A 588-nucleotide genomic window follows, 5' to 3' on the forward strand; every position below is an offset into this window, starting at 1 on the left:
ATATTCCACATTTACCCATTTTTCTTTTACGCAGCATTCTGGAATAAAGTAGATATTAGGACATTCCTTCAACAACCATTTCTGAGTTCTCATTTGACCCATTCATGTTTTTACTCATTCTAGGAACACTAATCATCCTATTCATCTTTTGATAAGGAAAGCGTTGAGTCTTATAAGATCACTCTGTAGTCTAGCATGAAGACAATTTTGAACAGAATTTGATTCATATTTTAGTTGCATTATCACTAGTCTTTACATGTTCTGACATCTGTATTTTATATCAGATTGATTATGGCCCCAGCAGTGGGACTATGATATTGCTCACAATCTCATCTATTCAATAAATACCCATCACTGGTGATAATGATACTTTCTTTTTTTTTTATTTCAGCATATTATAGGGGTACAAATGTTTAGGTTACATATATTGCCTTTGCCCCATCTGAGTCAGAGCTTCAAGCGTGTCCATCCTCCAGACAGTGCACACTGCGCCCATTAGGCGTGTATATACCCATCCCCACCTACCCCCTGCCATCTGCCCAACACCTGATGAATGTTATTGTTATATGTGCACTTTTTTTTTTTTTT

The sequence above is a fragment of the Propithecus coquereli genome, unplaced genomic scaffold (assembly GCF_000956105.1).
Source record: "Propithecus coquereli isolate 6110/MARCELLA unplaced genomic scaffold, Pcoq_1.0 Scaffold216, whole genome shotgun sequence".
In the NCBI taxonomy this organism is placed as follows: Eukaryota; Metazoa; Chordata; class Mammalia; order Primates; family Indriidae; genus Propithecus; species Propithecus coquereli.